We start from the raw sequence: 22,316 nt of genomic DNA, 5'->3' as shown, positions 1-22,316 counted from the left end.
ATTAAAGTCTTTGTTCTTGTTAAAAATATTCCCATCTTTCCATCTTTCCAGCTGGTTTTAAATGTAAAAATGGGATGTTTTTGGGAGAGCCTATTCTCCACTTCCATCCTGGGTCAACATGCGTGCCAGGCTCTTGACATGACACACATAGGTGCTGGAGGAGCACAAAAACCCCCAAAGGCTCAAAGTCCCAAACCAACCCTGTTGTTCACAGTGTCATCATGGTGACAATAAGGCTTCAAGTCAGAAGATGGGATTTTTAAGTGTGTTCCCTCTCTATTCCCACTGTGTGTGTTTGTGTGTGTGTATGTGTGTGTGTGTGTGTGTGTGTGTGTGTGTGTGTGTGTGTATGTGTGTGTGTGTGTGTGTGTGTGTGTGTGTGTGTGTGTGTGTGTGTGTGTGTGTGTGTGTGTGTGTGTGTGTGTGTTTGAGAGAGTAAGAGAAGGAGAAAGATGATCCATTTAGCAGAGTTTCTGGCCTTGTATACAGCGCTGCTCAGGGCACTGAGAAGAACAGCTGAGAAAACAGCAGGGAACTTTCATTAGTGATCCCTGCCCCTTGTCCCCTTTTTCCCCTCTTTGCTTCTTTTTATGTATTTTCACCGCAGCCGTCATCCTCTCCCTCCCTCCCGAACCCGATTGCTTCTATCCATCCCTCCCTTTCTCTCTCCTTTTCCTTTATCCTGACCTCTGTCCTTTACACAAATCTGCCTGGCATTTCAATCATCACATCCTGAAGCCATATAGGATCACAAAGCCTCATCCCTCTCAGCTCGCCATAAGGACAGAGAGCTTCAATATAGTATGTGTACTGTACTGTATTTCTGAAAGTTGTTGGGTTGAGCAGGAGCTTTGCATGACCATGTGTCAGAACATTCAGCAGATCCTATGCCTGTGAGATGCATCCAATAGCAAGGCTAGAAAATAGAAATATGATACCTTTTCATGTATAGAATATGTGCATACACAGAGGAGTTTTAGAGTCAGAATGAATGCAAATGTGGGTGTTGTTTTCTTTCTTTTTAGAGCAGTAAACAGCTGGTTAAGGAAGAAGGAGGTCAGATGCTTTGTTGTGGGTTTTCTTTCTTTTTCTGTGTGCATGTGTGTATGAATGTGTGCATGTGTGTGTGGGTGTGTGCTAACAGGTGTCCTACAGTCAAATATCTGTACCCGCCAGCATCACAGATGCCCGTGCTGCTGACAGAGTTAACACCGCTGCTCTTGAATCCTTTAACTGACTCCTTAAAGTCTTTGTGCTCCAGTCCTTGCTTTGAATCGTTCATGCACACTACAGCTCAAAATCAATCATAAGAACAGCACCTGTTCTACAGAAACGCCAGCATCAGTTAAAAAAGGCCCTCTGTTTGTTTGTCCGTCCGTCTGCCCGTCTGTATGCTTTATTCGCCTTTTTCTTCATGGGAGCAGGGGGGGAAAAAGGGAGGAAAATGGATGACTAAGTGCCGTGAATCATAAATGAGTTGGGGAGTGTGTCTGCGCATTGGAGAGGCTCAGTGTGATAGCACCAGCTACCTGTCATATTTCTGTCTCCTCCTTTGTTTTCAGCCTAAAAGAGCTCCTCTTTCTTTCCCTATCACAACCTTTCCCAAGTGTTGATTTATGAAAAGAAGCCATTTTGTGGGGCTAATTGCATAAAGCACTGCTGCTGAAGCATCTGAAGACAAGTCATAACAATACTTTTAGATATACTGCAAACAGCTGAAGAGGCGCTGAACCCCGACCAGATCAAATCATTGGTCATGAATGTTGAGCCTCAGTTTGCTCTCAACACATGAACCTAGTTTTGAAAGGTTTATTTTAAAGCATGTTGACTGTCTAGAAGGATTTAATAGATTTTTTAAGTGCGAAACACACAGGAATGCAACTGTGCTCATCGAAACAAACACCCAAGTGAGGACAACACACCTCCCCATGGGCGTCGAAGTGGGGGGATAAATTGGAATGGTGTACCAGGGCCCCAAGCATGGGGGGGCCCTGGGCTTTTGTTTAAATATATCAGTTATAAAAAACGACGTCATAAATATTAAAATAAAATCAAAGTTGCTATGAAAGTTCAATAATAAGGTTGCTTTAATCAAATTAAGACTGTCTGAGACTACCTGCACCCCCTTGCAAAAATGCAGAATGGTTCATTCCGCCTGGTAGGACTCGCTAACGGTTGTTAACTTGTTATATACAGTCTATGGTTGTTAAGCGACTCATTCCTACACAGTGCTCTATGCAGTAACGTGTCAAAGAGTAAATTAGGCTGCCAGAAGAGGAAGTAGAGAGGAGTAGGAAAGAAGCAAAGACTAGGCAACCAGATGCTTACGTTTTTTTCAAGGAAAGGTTAGTTCAGCCCAAATGTTAAAGCCCATTATGATAGATGAAATACCAGGTTTTAATCAGACCTCCCAAGATTGGCGTGAGATCGCATCCCAATCTGCTGAAGGGGAGGGGGCGTGTCAGGTGTGGCGTGAGAGTGTGTGAACTGCTTGAGACTGCTTTGAATGGAGACAACACATTAACACATCCAAGCTCACCAAAATCAATAGCCCTCTTAGGCTAAATAGACTTATAACAGTTATTATAAAATGCTATTTGTAACTATTGTAGCAGCCTACTCATTTTAAAACATGCTTAGCAGTTATTATTGATGATATTGATGCTGATAATAATTTAAAAATCTAGTTAATGGCATAAGTAACCTAGCACATAATACAGCAAATGTCCATTGCCTGTTAGCAAATCTAAATCTTAGCTTTTCAATCAAAAGTCCCTTTCAGAAGCAGTGGCAGAAAGTGGATCAGCTACTCCATTCTCCTCTACTGCAGACTTGAGTGAAGGTCATAATGACTATTGAGTCATGGTCTGTTTTTGGATGTAGAATTTTTTTGCTGTTTATTGTTTATTAAGGATCCAGAGTTTAACATCATCACATCACAGCAATGTTAAGCCATGTGTGGCATTATAGAAACCTGTTTACATTTCTTTTGAAAGTAAAATCTGACTGACTGGTGAGTCTTGTGTGGTTGTATATTATTGTACAGTAGCCTTAGCAATTTTTTGAAGTAACCTAGGAAGTAAATTATAACAGGTGTGTTATAGTCTACTTTGGGGGTCATTAATAGGCCTTGTGATCTCCAATACTGAGAGCTCAAACTGAAAACAACACAATTCACAAACCACAGTAAAACAACTTAAGGGTAGACTACAGTGTGTGTGTTTGGAAGGCGGCGGGGGTGGGTCTAGGTTGGGGTGGGGGGCCCTTCAGGAGGCTTATGTATGGGGGCCCAGAATTTGGTGCTACACCCCTGCACCTCCCGCCTCTTTTACCATCGTTAAGCAGGGTGTGAGGAGTGCTATTTGCATTACAAGGTTTCTGTTGAGCAGAATAAAACGCAGACAGAGCTGTGAGCAAAACGAACACTCTCAGGGTGGCCCTGCACTATTTGCGACCAGGGTGCATTTACTGATTATAGTTAAGTGGTCCAAAATGGTCCTCTGCTCTCTGTTACATTGACCCACTCCCTCCCCTGGTGTATGTGGTCAATAGCAGGCCTGTTGAGATGCCTTTCCACTGAGGGAAGAAAACAGAGCCCAATCGTGCCTGTCTCTTCGCCACTTCATCTCCCCTCCGATTCTCCCCTCCAGCACGCAGGGAGGGAGAGTCGGTGGGGTGAAAGCGCTGATTTTAAATCAGAGTATAACAAGGTGAACAATGGAGTGGGGACAGCAGGAAGCAGCAGGCTCCTATTTTTCATAATTGACAAACCCTGGTGAAATAAATGTCGAATTAAGGAACAAATACCAAAATGAATCTGCAGCAATGGCTGATATGTTTAGCCTTAAGTGCGAACAATGACTGAAAAAAAAAAGGTTCAATATTCAACACATTTTTGTTCTCGGGGCTCTGTGTCTCTTTTGTGAGTGTGTATGCAGCTCATGACTATTCATGTTGCCTGCAAAAACATGCAAGTGTGGACAAATGGAAATTAATGGAATGCAAAGAGGAATGTAAATGCAGTTGCAGAAGGGGGAAAATTAAATCCTTACTAAAGATCCTGGAAGGTTGCACGCATTGACGGGACCAGGTCAGTGTTGTATATTGCCTCTCTTCCCCGTTGCCTGTGCCGTAACAGGAGGCCCCGCAGTGGGAGAGCAGGCCGGGGGTGATATAACAGCCACTGGATCACACAGGCTTTGATCTCCCCTCTGGGTTTCAGCGTGCCTATGGGATAGTCTTTAGGCCTACTGATGAGGAGGTGGAGATCTCACACCCCCTCTAGTGCTGGCTCACTAGCAGGTCTCTATTTTACCACAGCAGCATATCTTTAGCCTCTGTGTCAGTTGGATATTTTTCTCTCTCTGGTGAAGTTTGTTTGCAGTTTTCCTTCATTCGCATGCACACAATCTGCTTTTCTCGGCCGTTCTTCTCGATGCCCTTAGCTGACCTGAACACAAGGAAAGAAATTTTGGTTAAGCTAAATAGGCCATCTCAGTCCCCGTACTCTGTCTCTGTTAAGGAGTTATTTCCCTCTAACTGTTTTTCTCTGAGGGGATTTTAGTCGTACAGCAGGTCTAGTGTTTTACATAACCCGAACCCAGTGATGTAATTTCTTTTCCCCTGAATGCTGGTGTCAGAAACACTGGGCTGTGTCCCTCTAACTGTTCAGTCTGCCATTGTATCATAATCTCTCTCATGCCTGGCCTGATCCTGCTGAAATTTATGTAATTAACTGATGTCCCTGCACTGGATTGCATGCAAACACTGCATCACTACAGCCCTGATTTCACTAAAACTAACAAATCCTTGAGGACCTGTGGTCTATTAAGGCTGTTATTCACATAGCTTACAGTTATATGAGCGGGGATATTAAAAGTCAGAAAATAACAAGCCCCATTACATAAACATGGAGAAGTAATTGGGTTAAAAAAAGTTCCTTTTATTATAGGAGCGAGCAAAATTACTACATGCCAATTAGAGAGCAAATTTTATGAGTTTGGCTTGCTGACGTAGAGGGGTGTGTGTTTGTGCTTGTGTGTGTGTGTGTGTGTGTGTGTGTGTGTGTGTGTGTGTGTGTGGGTGAGTGTGTGTGTGTGTGTGTGCACATGTGTCTGTGTGGGTGTGTGTGTATGTACAAATGGGTGTATAGACTGAGAAAGGGGTTAGCCTTGTGTGACTAATACAACTCACAATCTGCTTTTTAAGCTCAAATACTAACAAGCACATCAAGAGCCAGAGCTGTGTTCTCTGCTTTACAAAAAATAACACATACACACACACACACACACACACACACACACACACACACACACACACCAACTACTCCTATCCTATCATAGCTGGGTGGGACTCCTTTTGTTTGTGTACATGGCTGGCTGTTTGCACTCCTGTATGCACATCTGTGTGTACGAGCACAAACAAACATCCAACTGTGCTGGATGATTAGATTTCCAAGGCATGGTCAGTGGCTCATATGAGTTCATGCATCCATACAGTGTGTGGGAAGGCAGACTTTCCAGCTAGCAAGCAGACCTGACCTACAAACAGTCAGACAGACATATAGACATACGTTAAAACCAGATAGACCAGCAGGAAGACAGACAGACAGACAGACAGACAGACAGACAGACAGACGGGCAAGCTGGCAGATTGGTAAGAAATAAACAGATAGACCTACAGACAGATAGAGGGCAGGGTCTGGCTGCAGGGAGAGACCGGCCCTTTGAATGAACATTTAGGTTAGACAGACTGGGTGAATGTGTCAGGCTTTGCCGCTGCCCTCAGACATAGATCAAACATAGAACCTGCCATCCAGGACACATCACATCACTCAAGGCCCAATGTCGGCCCTCCCAACTGGAGCGGGGACTCTGCCTCTCTCACCCGGAGGGGAGGAGATCCAAGGACGTCTCCTGAAGTTTCCATGGTTGCATATCTCAGCTAGATCCAGCCTTGTTTGTTTCGCCTGCAACATGCTCCGCTGCACCGACCCACATTAGTGAAGTGCTCGCAGACTTAACCCGTAGGTGGCTAGACAGCCAAACTAGCACACATTTGCACGGCACAGACGCGCCATTTGTTCTGTGTTCTCATTTCATAGTTAGCGTGACATTTAGGCTAACATGTGATGGGAAATGAGCTTGGTTTGTGTTTCCCGTGTCCCATGCACCATGCCTGATGTTAATGAGGGAGAAAAAGGGCAGAGGAGAGGGGTGGGGTCAATATGCTAATAGTGGGTGTACATTTTGATGCCTCACTACCAGCATGGAGAGGTCTGGAGAGATGCGCTATCATTCTCCACCTCCTCTACCCTCATTATACTCCCGCGTCTCTCTCCATCTCTGTCCTCCCCCATCCCCTGCTTTTTGCTCTCATCCCTCTCCATGCCCTTCACTATTTTCCCTCCTCCATTTACCCCCCCCACCACCACCACCACTCTATCTCACTCCTGGTACTCTTCTCTTACCGCTCCCCCACACCCCCAAACACCTCTCTCCCAGAATATGAGATACATTTGTTTTCCTCCGCCAGGCTGCAGGAGTGGGACGTGTGGCGTGCAAAGTGCTGATGTGTAGGTTTCAGGGTAATTATAACATCCCTCGGTCTCCAAGAAAACTCTAAACTAATGTTTAATTTGCCTCTCTGCTCAAAGGAAGCCCTCCTTTGTTATTGCCGTGGCAATTAGTTGGAGCCAAGGCCCAGGCATTTCCTGTGATTGTTGTGATTTGCATAGAGAGCGAATCAGAGAGTATCGAGACCCTATACCCCTCCTTTCTCACTGCCATTACAACCACCCACTCCTCCCTTCCTACTTCTTTCACTTCCTCCCCTCCCTCTATCCCCCATCGCTGCACTGAATCTCCATCAGTGGCCTAGCAACTGAAACTTCAGCCCCAGCGTATGATACCTCTGCACGTTGTGGCCGATTGACAGGGGAGGAATTGACTAACTGGAGGGCACAACACAATGATTTTTTTTTTCTCCAAACGAAAGTGGCAGCGGGTCACGTGCCTCTTCCCTGCACAATCCCTAATGGTCACTCGCCAGTTTCAGCCAATATCTTCTAATTAACTGCCTGTTCGTAGCCTAGCTGGTGGCATTCCACTGAGGATGGTACTAATGGAAGTTGTTAATTGCAGGTATAAACATACTGTCTGCAGATTAAGATGTCACACTGCATATGCGCAGGCAGCCAGCTACGTGCATACTGGACACACACACACACGTGCACACTGCGTGTTTTGAATGCATTGTGGCAGCGTGCAGGCCTGTGTGTAGTTAATGAGATTATCAGTCAAAAAGTAAACAGCTAGATGATGGTGAACGTGCTGTTTTAAGTCCTGAGGGGAAACCATTAACTAGCATTGCTGCATTACGGTGGCTATTGTGTTTCCTGCTCTGGCCAGATAAGAAATGGATTCCCCCCGACTGTTCAATATCACACTGAATGCAGCTGCCATGTTTTATGACATTATAGTTACTCTGCATTCCTATTTGAAATGATCGACAGCACAGCAGATATGCAAGTCTTTATTAACGTTTATGTCTTATAAGTACTTTTGAAACTTTGGATGTTAATATTCTAAATCTAACCTTAATGAACTCCCATACAACAGCTAATTTCCATAAAAGCCCCCCCATTGCAGCTTTGCAAAGCTTTAGTTTCATTAGAAGACCTGAATGAATTTGCATTGCCTTATCAGCACCTGCCTCTGTGTCTGCGCTTATAATAGTACCGCTGTGTGATATGATATCCACATTTCCTCCGCTGCTTCTCTCTTACGCTCTCATCAGATTATTAGAACTGGTATTTTCCCATTTGTGGGTTTTAGGGCTGAGAGCTGTGGCTTCACGGAGCCTGTTTAGTGGAGAGAGAAAGAGAGAGAGGAGAAAATGAGAGAAAGAGCGAGCTAATGGTGAGATAGAGGGTAAGCTGTTGGGGCTGTTAAACCTGAAGAGTGGCTAATCCATGAGACGGCACTCTGTGCTCATCTGCTCCGGACCGGTGTGGCACGTGTGGTCCGCGAGTACATCCAGGGACCCAGCAGTCAGCCATAGCCTCCTGATCTATATTTCAAAGCCGAGAGTAGAGAGGAATTCAGTAATGAGCTCCCATCTTCTTTTTGGTAGTGGAAGACTCTCTTTGTGGAACTAATTGAAAGTGGCATGTTGAGCGCCAGGGAGCTCTTTGGGGGCTGCACTGCATTTCAAGGGATGTGGAGAGATAAGTCTGCATGCTGCTGTTGCTTTTGTGTCGCAGGTCTGAAATAAACAGGTCTTCTTGGAGGAGAGTGATGCACTTTATGGCTAGGATTGAGGGGGGCGTTGTGTTTTGTCTATGTGTGTGTGTGTGTGTGTGTGTGTGTGTTTGCGTGTGCGATTGTATGTGTTTTTGTCTACAGCAACTTCTGTCCATTGCTGACATTACACACACACACACACACGCAGCATCTATCCTCCCCCTGTTAATAAATCTAGTTTTCTGTGTCAGCTCATCAGAGATGCGGTGTGTATGTGCGCACATTTGTGCAGACACATGTGTTATTTGGGCTCTCTGAGCGCAGTGGAGGAGCAGCTCTGATGGGAGATGGGCTTTCTCTATTACAGATATGGAAATGGCCTGAGTCGTATGCAGTTAGACTGATATACTGCGTGGCATTTACTGAAATGATGAAACAGAGCCTGGCCTTAACTATTTGCAGACACACACTTCCATGAACACTAATAGCCAACACCCACGTGTGCGCACACACACTCACATTTAGAGACGTAAATGTATTGGTGGGTATTTTGCATGGCTTGGCAGGTGTTCGGATTCAGCTTTTCTGTCCAACTGGCCTGCTGTATGTAATTTTCTCACATTTTTTGGAGAGCCTCATAGACAGGAAGGATGCATGTCATTGAGGCTTCTCCTTGAGTTTTTTTTTCTTCAAAATGCAGATCTGCAAATTCCTTGGCAGTTAGAGTTGTGGGAAATGTGTTTTTTTTTTTTTTTGCAGTGCTCACCGGATCTCAGTATTGCTTTGGGAACTTTTGGAATATCAAGCTTTTTGCTGATATTTAATTAGACCTGATTCAAGTATCAGTCGTCTCATACTGTACACACCTCTGACAGATCAATCACCATCTGTATGTCACTGCTGAGCTGGTGGAAAAAGGGAGGAACTGATGGAGAAAAGTGCCCCCCAAACCAGCCTCTTGTTTCTGGGAGGCTTTAAAACTTGTGTCACCAATTTATTTATTGCAAAATGAGTTTGGTTTCCTATATCCACTGCAACAAGATAGCCCCACAGTCACAGATGAAGTTATTAGATTATGTAGTCTGTTTGCTGACATGTCTTTATACCCCTGTCAACATGACACACTTTAAAAGAGACTGCTGCTACAAGAGAATAGAACACTATTCAATAACAGCCGCATTTGAAAAGAACTCATTAACATTCAGGCAGCTCTTTGTCATCTTGATCCACTGTTTTGGCCTCAGCCGCTTCTGTCTAACCGCATCCTGTAAACTGTGAATAGGCCGACGGGAGCGCGAGCAGCAGCAGGACAATTTCTCTTCTAGTACGATTTGAACCACGGATGCAGGGGTGAAGGAAGGATATGCTCTGTGTTTTGGGGTGTGGAGGATGGTTAGCAGAGGAGGGAGGGGATTGTGGTGGTGGTGGTGAAAGTCAAGCCAGGGAGGCAGAGAACAGCCCAGCTCAGTGCCCAGCTGTGAAGCTGCCCCTGGGGCTCGGGGAGGCTGTGGAATGTGGCTGATGTGATTCTGGCTTTGGGCTGGAGATAGCAACGGCCCGGGGCGCGCAGCTGTGAGTTGTGATGTCTGGGAGGAGGGTGTGTGCATGTCTATACGTTCTGGATTTGTGGATGCAATTTTCTTTTGCATCTGTGTGTATGTCAGCTCATGGGTGCGTTTGTATTTATAACATGCAGTTTTGTTTGTGTCCCTCTATTGGCCACAGCTGAGGCTCCATCCCAGGGAAAGGATGAACATTCTGACTAATTTCCTGTTTGAGGGTTCAGGGCATGCTCTTTTGCCTTGCTCACCAGAGACGTCTGGAATGTGAGACAAAACCAGATTACAACAAGCTACCTCCCTCAAGGATTGGTCGGTTTGCCAGTCAGCTGAGAGCAGCTTTGGTCAGAGCATGCCTGTCAGGGGGGGGAGATGACAGCTAGCTTTTGTTCGGGAGATTTCCTGTCCAGTCCTGGGCAAAGGGTTGGTTAAAGTGCATAGTGGAGCTGTAGCGCCACTCCCTTACTCCCCCCTCTTGCTGTTTTTTTACTTTTTTGTCTTTTTCCCGCCACTCGAATCCCCACTAGTCATATTTCCCACCCACCAACCAATTATAGTGCCTATGTGTCAGGGAAAAGTGATCTGATTGGCTGTGTCGGGGGTGTCTGCGAGGTCAGAGCTGTGTTCATTTCACACTGTGTCCTTTTGGACTCCCTCCAGCAGCACCCTCAGAGCACTCAAATGAGAGAAAGAGAGAGAGAGAGAAAGCAGAGAAGAAGAAAAGTCAAGAGAGGGAAAAGAAAAGGAGGAAAGAGAGAACGTGAAAGACGAATAGATGAGAAAGAGAGAATTTGTCTGTACTCAGCCTTCGGTACGATATGATTTCTTGCCTGAGAAATCGTAAATGTGTCATGTTTCACGCTGGTTTAAAATTCACATTGACTCCAGCAGGCACCTTCAGTGCTGCTGCTGCTGCTGCTGCTGCACCATAGTTTGTGCTTGTACTGAAAACTGACGGTTGCCTCCGACTCCACAACAAAAGGAAATGTTCAGAGCCAGAATGCCTTTGTTGTGAGTTTGTGTGCTCAGTGAGAGGGGATGGTCTTCCCTCTGGGCAAGGTAAGCTAAGACAGGAAAACACCTGGTTAAGAAAGGCAACTATCAGTTATAGAGCTGTCACAGGACATGCATATCTGCTTGGAATGTTTTTATTATATACAAAGCACGATGAAAGCATATTTGTCATCCATTCCCTTGTCTGTCTCATCATGGGGAAAAAAAAAATCTTTTTGCATCCATGAAAGAGCTGAACAACCTTGTCTGTCATTAGACTCCTAAGAGCAGAGGTCTCCAGTCTCAGGTGGTGCTATCAGTTCTTTTTATACTTTATCATTTGGCTTGTAAACATGACCTTTTCCCCTATCCCTATCTGTGTTTATAGGTTTTGAACACGAGGGGAAAATAGAAACCAGAGACTGTCAGACTGAAGGGCAATCTGACTGACTTTTGCCTTCAGAGAAATATAAGCCGCACTTCATAGATTGAGTCTCACGTGCAGTGATTCCAGTTATGTGTTTGACTGCATATGGGAACTTAGATCAAAAGATCAAACCATTTGAATATATTATTATATATATTGTTACTCAAACCAATGAATAATTCCAGTCATTTATTAAGTAGAAATGCCAAACTTTCCTCGGCTCAAACTTCTCAGATGTGAGGATTTGCTGCTTTTCTTTGTGTGTATCACTTTAAATGAGTTTTTGCTTGTTCGGCAAAAGAAGCAATTTGAACAAAAATGCAAGGGCTGATATTATGTAATTGATAAGTGTGTGTATATGCACAGAATATATAATTTTCTATCTTTAGAACGCTGACTCTGTGTTTGGGTGTATATGTATGCATATGTGTATGTAAGTGCATGTGTGTATAAATATATACCCACTTATTTATCTTATTTATCGTTATAATTATTATTATTTTTGTTATTATTATTTATTACCCACATGTTCCTTGTATGTAAAATTATGCAAGGGCTTTGGGAAATTGTGATGCACATGTTGCACTATTTCCTGACACTTGATAGAATAAACAATTCAATGCATAATCAAAAAACTTAAATATCGGATTAATCTATGATTAAAATAATCGTTACAGTAGCTGCAGCCTTGATCAGAGGTGATGTGTACATATATTAATATTACATTGATTTCTTTTTTGTATGTCCACCACAGTGATACTGACAATGCAAACTAATTAAGATACTACATTTCTGTCACTCCCATTTCTAATCACACAAATACAGTAAACATACTTAAGATTTTCTTGTTGCGCTTAATGCTGGATATAGTTGAACCATTGGAAGGCCAGGATAGAATATGAGTTTTGTTCAAATTACTATTTAGATTGAATCAAAGCTGCTTGCTGTCTCCTTGTTTGAGGCCGCAGCAGCAAAAAATAACAATGTCATTTTGTCCATAATAATTGAATCTTCAAGTATGGCTACATGACAAGGATAATGCCATATTGATTGTTGATGTGCAGAGATTGTTTTCCTTCAATAGGCAATGTATGGCATACTTAATGCTGAGCATGCCTTCATTGTTTGTCATGGTGAACCGTATTGGGGCTGGGAGAAAATTATCACTCTCTATATGACAGATGTAAGAAAAAAACAATATAGAGGTGTTGTCATTGAGAGGTGATTTACTGTGACTATACTTACAAATGACTGCAGGGCACTGTTGCTTGGCCAAATTAATTACCTGTCATTGTGACTGATTGTTTTTGAAGACATCTCTTATTATCGTTACCTGCTCTTAGAAGTTGGTTCTAGCTGCATTTCACCATGTGGTGCCAACACAAACACATAAAGGTAATTAAAAGCTAAATTACATATTGTGCACCTATTTCTGATTTATATGTGGCTCCGGTGGAAATTTACTGTTAGTGAACACGAGAAGCATTATCCAACTCCTGTTTTATTAAGTCATTCATGCACCCATCGATGAATATGTGTGAAAACATTCATCACATTCACATTCACATAAGCACAAGACCCCTGTACCATATCTTGGCTTTGTCTGGTCTGATCATGAGAAACTGTAGCTCTCAGTTACAAATCCAAAAGCACACCACACACGATTCTCCCCGTCTCCTTTCCTTTGCCTAAACAGGAAGACTAGCTTCTGATGATGCTATGAGGGAATGGCCCATTTGTCCAAATTCCTCCATAAAGCCTTAATAATCCTGCTGTTGTTTCTCTACGTGATGACATTTCTAATTCTTGTCAGGGAAGAATGCAGCGTGACGAACGGCGTTAAGAGTGTCTGAGGGCACAGCAGGCAGGCAGCATGCCGGGGCAGATAGTGGGACGCGGAGGCTCATGATCGGTAGAGACTTCACCTCTCCCAAAGGACACTCTTGAGGACACGTGTGTGTGCGTGTGTGTGCGCGTGTGTGTGTTGGGGGCAGGAAGGTTGTGTATATTCATACATGCTTATGCGATAGCTGCCATGCATGTGTGCTGTTTTGTTTTTTGTGACAGTTGAACATGGGGGTCAGTCACTGTGTTGGATTAAGATCTAACCACATCTGGTTAACAATCTGGATCGCCTGTCAGTCTGTCCTATCCACTCTCTAATTAACCATGTGCCTTCTGCACTCCAGGGATTCAACACACACATTCACCACAAAGAGCAGCAGTGTGCATAGACAGACAGACTCCGAGACAAGCAGAGAGGCAGGCAGGCAGATAGATAGAAAGAAGGAGAAAGCCTGGGGAATCATATCCAGGAGGCCTCTCCCTGTGTTAAATTTTAGAGAGAGATGGGGAGCTGCTCTATAGGACCTGTGTGAGCTTTGGTTACAGCTCTCTGCGGCCCTGTAGCTTGTCATGAGGCAGCGCAGCCTTGGGCACCGAGAATTCATGTCACACACAGCAGAATTTGATTAGGCAGGAGATGGTATTACTGCCCGACTGGGTGGGAGGAAGGAAGAGGGTAGTCAAACAAGGGATAGTGATAGAGAGAAGGAGGGGTGAAGGGGGGGATGGGTGGAGGTAGAGAAATGTAGCGCATGTACATGTACTGTATGTCAACGCATGCAGGGAGGGGGTTTGGGATGGGGGGGCCTGGTTTTTCAGTCTGCCTTGCAAATGTCTCCCCCATGTGCTCTTTCACTTGCCCCAGAAATAAGGAACTAGTCAACCAGAGCAGCGTTTATGATTGAAACTGTGCATGCAGGCGCCTGTGTTTGTGTGTATTGAATGGCAGGGAGACGTATGTCATTACACTGTTAGGACGCCGTCCCTGTGGCTCCCAGCTGTATGTTCTCAGGCGCCGCATTTCAAATGGATTTTCGGTGACTGTTGTTTTACCACATATCCAGTATGTGCAGCTCCAACAGCCAACCACATTGACTTTGCCCCTTCTTTCTCTTTCCCCGTATCGCTAGATCTCTGTCTTAGTCACCCTAAATCAACAGAATGGGGCATATCGACGCAGTTCCTCGCATTTTCTCGCTCTGGACTGAATTGGACTAAAGCAACCGCTGGAGGAAACTAGACAATAAAACGACAATAATGCCCATCAAACAGACAGCTGAAAATACAGATAAACCACAAGAGACAGAGACAGACAGACAGTCAGTCAAGCAAGCAGATGACAGTGAGATTGGTTTGGCTTGCAGTTTAACAGTCATGCTGGGTTTTTCAACTGAAGGGCTGTGATAGCATATTATGATCTGATATAAAATATATTCAGCAGTTTTGACTCAGGCTCTGGATTCTGGGCTGCCCGGCCATGGCTTGCCCTGCGCTGGACAGATTGTGTGGCTTTTCTTTTGATTGTATGTCAACCTCGTATGGAGCCAAGTGGAAGGTTTAAGCCTAGCTCTCTGAATCCCTAGTACACTCTAATTTGCTGAAGTGATCAAGGCTTCAGTTTAAGTATCCCTCAGCCGCAAGCAGAAACACAATCTCATCTGCGTGACTGACCGCCGGCACCCGTCCGCACAGCGTGTCTCACTGAACGTTGCGCTGCTTTCCTGTCTGTTTTGGTGAGCCTCTCAACCATCCCGACAGGCTTGCCAGCTGGTAAAGCTGGTTGACTGAGTGATTGCATGTTAGAATGTGTTATCGTCTGACTGCGTTTCTGCCTTTAGTTTGGCTTCACCCACTGCTAGCGAGGTCTCCGTCTGACCCACATATTCCCTCTGAGTTCGTTGACAGTGGAAAGTACTGACTAACAGAGGACGAGGGCATCGTTCAGAAGGGTGAGGAGCGTTGATTTAATACCTTCCAAGATACTTATCCCTGTTATGTTGATATACTACTTCTTCCTGCCATGATTTGATATCAATTATACCATTTTCAAGTCATTATTTAGAGATTCCAGTGAAGTCTGATTTTCATGGAGACTCAACTCTGACAGCAGGGCTGCACACGCCTGAGGTTTGGGTCACTGTCTGGCCTGTAGCTCCTAGACTGGTCTAATACTCTCTGACTGTCAGTCCACTACCCTAATAGGGCTGAAGAGGCTTGAGGCTCCCTCTTGGCGTCCCCTGCATCTTCTCTCCAGGCTGTGTGTGCAGAGAGCATCGCTGTATGACAGATACCCATCATTTACTGATCGCAAATCCTTCCCGGCACTCTTCCATTTGACAGGAGAGGCAGAAGGGACAGAATATGTGTGCATGTGTGTAGGTGGGTGAGTGTTGATTGAGAGAGCATCCATCTTTTATTGTAGCGCCCACCCCACCCTGTACTTATTCTCTCTCTCATCTCCTTTCTGTCACCCCCTGCCCCCCCACCCCCTTCCACCTCCATCCCCTGCTTAAGGAGGTCTGTCCCTTTGACCCCTGCACCAGGGGATGGGGGTCGGGGATATAGCAGGTACTGCAGGGAGCTGTGGAGAGCCCGCCAGGTGCAAATGAGATGTATTACTGATAGGATCAGCTGCATGCTGGAGAATAATAATAACCATAGGAAAGAGGTAATTACCAACCGGGAATGATGAAGTACTGCATAGACATCTAAATGAACAACTGAGCTGCTCTGTAGCTGCACTCATTGTTTGTTTTTTGTAGATGTTGCGTTAGCGTCATTAGCGTTGCTCATGGAAGCTTTCGAGAGTTCACGGAGAAGAAAGAGAGCTTCTCTGAGTTGGCAAGGAAGCAGCATATGTATTGCCAGGGCAGTAAAATAGGTTTGATGCTTTATGTTAACTCATAGTGAATCAGATATGTTATCTCATGCTGCTGTGAACACAGTCGTTTGAAAAGCAGCCTGGGTGATGCCATGTGAGAGAATGTGGCATATCCTGTGTGCTAATATTTACCATGCCACACTGTGACAACAGGGCTTCATATACCATGTGTGTCACAGTGATAGGGGTGGCTCGCTTCCCTCTGAATATTCCTTTATATATAATGCCTTAATGACCAGGGAGGAGTTAAATGTGAGATGGTGAGACCTCTGAATGTACGAATGCTATCTACAGTACAGTATGTTAGCTCTCAGTTACAGTTTACTCCGTTCGGCTGCTGAGCTAAACTGTGCCTCAGGTTGTGTTGAATCAGCACTTCAACCTGCATAAGCATACATGCAGCTGCCACCCATATTTTACATTAGCCTGCATGCATTTAAGTCTCTAATCACGGTTCCTGTTGAACCGTTGAGTTGCTAACATGTGTCCCTAACATGTGTCTGCAATTTACCCTATTCTTGCCCTATTAGGGCTGGACATATCAAAGCTTTCTACAGCTTTGTGACAGTCCCATGCTTAAAATGACTATAATTCTTTCAATGTAAATCCCTCCCTCTGTAAGAAACATCCTATCTGCTTTTTTCCTCTCATGTGCTTTCATTTGCCTGGTTGTAATGCATTGCTCGACCCACAGGGAATACTAATACTTTAACAGGTAAAACAGTGCCAGCCTTGTCAGCATTTTCACTATGCGTTTTTCTGAGAGCGAGGGGGGAAAAAAGGGAGAGTTAGGCCTGTTTTCAGGACCTTGAACAACAGGAATGTCGCCCCTGCTAAGGGAGTGAGACAACATTTCTCAAGGACTCTAGACTCCCCCTTTCCACTCGTCTCCACCCCTTAACCACCTGGAGCCCTTGGTTTCAAAATGCAAATGCCATCTATAGTATCTGCCTACATAAATGTGCATTTGCATGATCAATGCATTCTATGCCTGGCTTGTGCATCATGCTGCAATTTCTGATGTGATGAGAGCAGGTGAAGCAGTTGGGGAGATGTAGCATGTATGTGTGTGTGTGTGTGTGTGTGTGTGTGTGTGTGTGTGTGTGTGTGTGTGTGTGTGTGTGTGTGTGTGTGTGTGTGTGTGTGTGTGTGTGTTTGTGTGTGTGTGTGTGTGTGTGTGTAGTTGTGTCTTGGGTTGGGTCGAGTTTATGCGAGCCACAGGTGAACGGCGGGGGATGTAACTCTGAACATTGATTTCACAGCCAGCGACCACCATGCAATACATCTAGAAAAGTGTTTCTCTATGGTGCGTCTTCAAAGAGGCCGTGGAGGAACCTTTGAGGGCATAAATATGTAGATGAATACCCCAGGGGAGGAAGGGAGTCATTCACAGCACCAACCCGAGCCTTTTACATTAGGCAAGGGCAAAGCGTGGGATGGAGAGAGAGGAGGAGGCAAAAGGAAGGGAGGAAAGGGAATGAAGAGAGAAAGATAGCAGGGAGAAAAGTTAGTGGCGTACTATTTTCTCATGAAGTGCTTTTTCCTGTTAGCATCAGACACCTATCTCTCTCCCCATCCAGCAGTGTGTCACAACAGTGCTCTCAACAAACCCCAGTATAAGATCTTATTTACTTCTAGTATACATGCTGCTCTTCACATATTACTGCCTGCCTGACTATTGAATAAAACATAGTTACATTAGGGCCAATGACAAAGTCTTTGAAATGGAAAGGAAAGAGATCATACCCATTACCATAGACTGGCTGACCCGTGTGTGTGTGTGTGTGTGTGTGTGTGTGTGTGTGTGTGTGTGTGTGTGTGTGTGTGTGTGTGTGTGTGTGTGTGTGTGTGTGTGTGTGTGTCATTGTGCATTTATGTGTGTGTAAATGCTGCAGGGTTCCAGGGATACATCAGTCTCCCGTCTGGAGCCAAGCTAAGGGAAGGTCAGCCTGATGGATACATCCTGACATGCACACAGCCCGTGATGTCAGCTGTGTGTTTGTGCGAGCGTGTCAGCATGTGTGTTTATGTGTGCGGGTGTGTGTGTGTGTGGGCTGGCAGGCCAGCCAAGCGCATGCACGGTTCAACAGAGCAGAGGGTGGACAGGCGAGCTGGGAGGGAGTGCTAGCCTGGCCTCGGCGCCCTAGTTTGAGGGGTTTGAAAGGGGGGATTTGCTGGCAAAGGGGAGGTAAGGAGGGGGTGGATGGTGAAGGGTGAGGTGTAGGGGTTGGCTGGGCTGGCAGAGGGGGTTGGTGAAGGGGCTGAGGTGCAGGGGTGGGCTGGGGTGGCAGAAGAAAGACTCCATTCATGAGTCGTGCCATCTCTGGCTCCCAAGGGGACTGGGGCTCATCAATGACCAGGCCAGCTGGGAGGATGTCAGCATGCAGACTCTCCCTCTCTCTCTCTCTTTCTCTCTCTCTCCCTCGATCCCACCCTCCTTCTTTCTTTTGTCAAGGGCCAGTGCTGTCACAATCACTAGCCCGAACACTGAGGCTTCTCATGCAGTTGGGGCCCATTGAAATCCAGAAAAAGCCTCTGGCTGGCCAGTGGTTTGCACACCGGCTGAACTGTATGTGACATCTATGGTCTGCGCCGCGCCCCCCCCCCCCCCCCCCCCCCGTCTTCAAGATGCACTGTCTGATGCCAGCTGGAGATGAGCTAGGTGGTGTGCAGCTTAATGGGTGATAAATTATCAGTGTCAGCTGAATGTAGCACGCTCAGATGGTGTATCCAAGCGCTTCAATTCTGAAGCCTACCATTTGACAAGACTGTAGTTTTTCACTCTTTGAGCCCCAGAGAAACACTGACAGACTGCAGTTTTGTTTTTGCTCATACTTCTTTGCTCTTTTCTGCCTTTTTCTCTTTAAGGGCTTTAGTCAAGTCTCAAAATGCTCCAGAACTCTATTTAACAAACAGTCAAAAAACTTAAATGAAAGTTCCTGAAATGGAAGGTCACATCTGCATGAATTGTCAATCCCTCGTGTTTTAGTATTTTAGGCAGGAAAGGAGGACAGGAAAGGAGCAAGGTTTGTAAGCTGCACCGATGTGTGTGCTGTTTATCACTGACAGTGAAAGGCCAGCATCAGCAGCAGCTGTGGGGTTCTTTGCATGCAATGGCTGCAGTCAATTGGTAGGGGCACATTTGCATTTGTGGTTTCATATCATGAGCAACGATGTTACTCCCTCTCTTCCTTCCTCCCTTCCCTTGTCGTTCTCTCTCTCTCTCTCTCTGTCTGTCTTTCACTGAACCAGAGAACCTTTCAGTGAGAGCAGGCAGAGAAGGCAAAGGAGCCATGAGAACAGTTTAAGTAGAGCAGTGGAGCATAACCTATGAAGGTTCAAGCTGAAATGTATCCAAGCATAACATCAACATAGCAAATCTCACCATCACACAGAAGGTCAGAGTCCGTGTGGTCATGACACACAGCAAGTAACTAATTGCTCCTTAATGAAATGTTGTTTTGCTTAGTGTTGCTTGTTTGTCAGTCCGAATGAATTTCCTAACTTGATTTCAATTGGTGTTTGAAGTCAGTCAGTGTCTCGGGCAAAAAAAGCGGGAAGTTGAAGGTCCTGCGGTCTGAGCGTGCATGTGTCCGCTGGAGTCGGAGTGATCTGGAAGACCATCTGATGAAAGGGTTTCCTGCAGCTTTCATCTCCACAACGCGTTTTGATGGGGAGAATTTCCTCGCAGCTGAGTCAAAAAAAACAAAAAACATCCTCGTATTGTGAGAAAAAGCCTCCACTTTGTGCAGCTCGTAATGGCTCATGCATATTTTTGGTTGTCAAATGAGGTTTTTTTTGGAGAACTCATTCTCATGCAAATAAGGGGGTATATTTTTTTTGTGTTCTTGTGTAGGAATGTGTGAGTCGTGCCACGGAACTGCTGGGCTGCTATATTGGTTTCATTATATTGTAAACATATTGCATGTAAAAAAAAAACTGAAAACAACAGAAAACACCATTGCTGTGATGATGATGGAGTGCAGCCTGCTTCTGTTATCAACTTCTGTACAGACAGCATGATAAGCAAAGAGTGAAAGTACAAACAATTCATTTTGAATGTATAAATAGGGCTCAATCTTCATAAAATTCTGCATATTGTTCTGTGTTTGTCAAGTAGTTTTTGGTCATGAAACAAAGTGTTTAAATGGTTTTACTACAGTTTCTGAAGATTTGAAACTTGACTTGCATGCCAAAACATTCCTACCCTACTGCTAGAAGGGACACACACTCTCCTTGAGGGTACGCCTCGTAGTTTTGATTGTACTTTTTTAGCATGATTGCCTATCGGTGTGGTGGTGCACCTGTCCATGTGTGTGCACAGCTGTCCAACTACCAGCCAGTCTAACAGGCAGTTAGAGGAGGACGCTGATCCAAGTCTTGGTGTCCATCTCTTCTCTTTCATACCTTCAGTAGACCTCGCTGTTCCTTTGCAATCGCCTAGCAGGCTCCTTTATGCCTCTTTGGCAGCCCCTTGATAGACGTCTTGGCTCATTGTGTGTGAAGGTGTCTTTGTATTGGTGAGTAATGGTGCCCTAAGATACTGTTGCTAGAGTGTTGTCTTGGTGTCTGTTCCAGTGCTGCCCTCCAGACCCCAATAACCACCTTCTGTGACAGGAGCTCTTCACCAAGCGAAGCACTTCTCCCCCTCATTTGCTTTATTTGTGTCTCTGCCTCTCTTGCTCCCTACCTCTTGTTCCTGTTTTGTTTTTCTTGTGCAGTCTCTCATCGTTTGTCCTCTTATTGTCCCTCGCTTCTATATATTAGCCATATCTCAGTGTACAATGAATGGCCTGTGCCCTCTTTTCATTTTGTCTAGCATCAGTTTGCAGTGAATAGGGAGCAGTGGGCTACATTTGGAAATTTGCTTTTAAGTATGTATGTTCATTCATTCTCCTCCAAACCCTCCAGCTGGCCTCGGACCGCTCACCCATAGACCCCCTACAGGCCGATAAAGTACTATAGCGTCCCCCCATGCTGTTTTCCACATTCTCTATTTTCCTGGTACCTACAGTTCCAGTGGGTCCAAGACCAGGCCCCCTCGTTTCTCTCTCCATGACCGAAACACTGCCAGAGCCCGCCTAAGCTTGAGGGGGTGGGGTGGGGAGGAGGGGGTATTATCATGGTTACCATGGTCACGGCAATCAGCGTTGGGAACTCGGCTGTGAACGAGAAACTTTCCAAGATCAGCCTCATGCTTCTGTGATCTTCTGCGTCATGCTGTTAATATGTCATTAATTGATAAAGGGGGGCTGCAGTTTCTGACTAGATTGAAGTTACAGATAGGACTGCAGCGCTGCGTTTTTTCTCCTAGTGGAGACTTTGAAATTCAAAACCTATCTTGGAGTTAAGTGGCTAAATCTTACCAATCTGACCAAAAAGTCCCCCCTATGGAGATGACAGCCCAAGAACGTCTTGAAAGTGGTTTGGATTGTTAAAGAGCAGAGTAGCTGTCTCTGTGGTTATTTTAAGCCCCATCAGAGACGTGTGCTCACAAGAGCTGTATTAGTCTTTCTGACAGGACATAAAACGTGTTGAATGAAATTTGGGAATTGTTTGAGACTGCAGTGCTGCTCATATTATTGAAACAATATTTCTTCTTTTTCATCAAATCATAGATATTTATCTTCTACTGAAATGGTCTCTTTGTGTATCACTTTGCATGTGTGTGTGTGTGTGTGTCTGTGTGTGTGTATACGACTGGGAAAAGCCAACGTGAGAATTAAGCACCGACATTATTAACTCAAATGCAGCCTACTAAAAGTCCAGATGAAGCTTGTCACATGCTCTAGAGAATATTTATGTTGGTTTTATTTTTCATGGCGTAATTGCTTCCACATTGCTTTGTGGCTGTGGACCGTGAAACTGCGTAAACATACCCTTCTGCCTCTACCCAGTACTAGAGATGGGACTCAGTGATTGGTGCTCCTGCATGGTCATCAATCAGTTGTCCATAAGGTGGCACCTTGGAAACTGCCAAAACGAATGATACTCAACTTCAGTGAAAATAAATCTCAAGCTTTTTTTTCAAGGCTCCATTGATTGATCAATGTTAAGATAACATAACACTAAAGGCCTTCAGACATAGCAGATTAATTTAATTCTGTCTTGGTGTGGTAAAACAATCATAAACCAACGTCTGTGTGTTTGTGTGCAAAAATGTGAACCTAATTTGTGTGCGGTTGTTGTATAATTAAATCGCAATGGTTTTGGGAACGATGCTACAATTTGTGAACAGTCTCCAGCTCACTCCTACGTACATGTGCAGTGTTGATTAGTTTGTCAACTTTCCTGCTCTTACAACACTGAGCGACTCTCCTCACATGAAATGTGAAAATAAACTCTCCTCACTCTTTCTCAGATAGTGT

The 22,316-nt window shown here is 45.0% G+C and overlaps 1 protein-coding gene across 5 annotated transcripts in view; it reads left to right on the top strand.

Annotated features, from left to right (window-relative positions):
• hipk2 (homeodomain interacting protein kinase 2) overlaps window positions 1-22,316 on the top strand; it is a 72,760-nt gene that overhangs the window by 28,422 nt on the left and 22,022 nt on the right. The window lies entirely within an intron of this gene.

Source organism: Scomber scombrus, chromosome 6, assembly GCF_963691925.1.
Source record: "Scomber scombrus chromosome 6, fScoSco1.1, whole genome shotgun sequence".
Lineage (NCBI taxonomy): Eukaryota > Metazoa > Chordata > Actinopteri > Scombriformes > Scombridae > Scomber > Scomber scombrus.
The sequence above is the reverse complement of the archived record's forward strand: the minus strand, read 5'-3'. Positions and strand labels throughout refer to the sequence as shown.